We start from the raw sequence: 370 nt of genomic DNA, 5'->3' as shown, positions 1-370 counted from the left end.
AAAGAGAAGAGGCCCTAGAGTGTGAGGGGGGTCGGCAGATCTTCCATCGACTCTGAACCCAACGCCCTCCACTCCCAAGTCCGACCTTAAAAGTGCTAGACGTTTCACAGTAATGGTTCACACTTATGCAGCACTTCCTACGACAATGGTTAGCACTTAATGAGCCCTTGTTATTAAAATACCAGCTAACGTTAGTGCCGGGGACTAATCAAGGATCCGGAGAGGAGAGGGCGGCCCGAATGTCTGCCCCGGAAAGGAGGGTGTGTCGGGTCCAGGGCGACAGAACCGGGACCAGGATCTAGGGGTCAGTTTGGGCCGAGCCCAGCAGATCCGTGGGTCCAGGCCATGCGTGGCCAGGGCGGCCCTCGGC

General features: G+C 57.3%; 1 protein-coding gene across 1 annotated transcript in view; it reads right to left on the bottom strand.

The window, feature by feature from the left end:
- Window positions 1-370, bottom strand: part of STK35 (serine/threonine kinase 35) — a 15,793-nt gene that overhangs the window by 13,904 nt on the left and 1,519 nt on the right. The gene's annotated exons all lie outside the window — the stretch shown is intronic.

Source organism: Lipotes vexillifer, unplaced genomic scaffold (genome assembly GCF_000442215.2).
Source record: "Lipotes vexillifer unplaced genomic scaffold, Lipotes_vexillifer_v1.1 scaffold875, whole genome shotgun sequence".
Classification (NCBI taxonomy): domain Eukaryota; kingdom Metazoa; phylum Chordata; class Mammalia; order Artiodactyla; family Lipotidae; genus Lipotes; species Lipotes vexillifer.
This window is presented reverse-complemented; position numbering and strand designations above follow the sequence as displayed.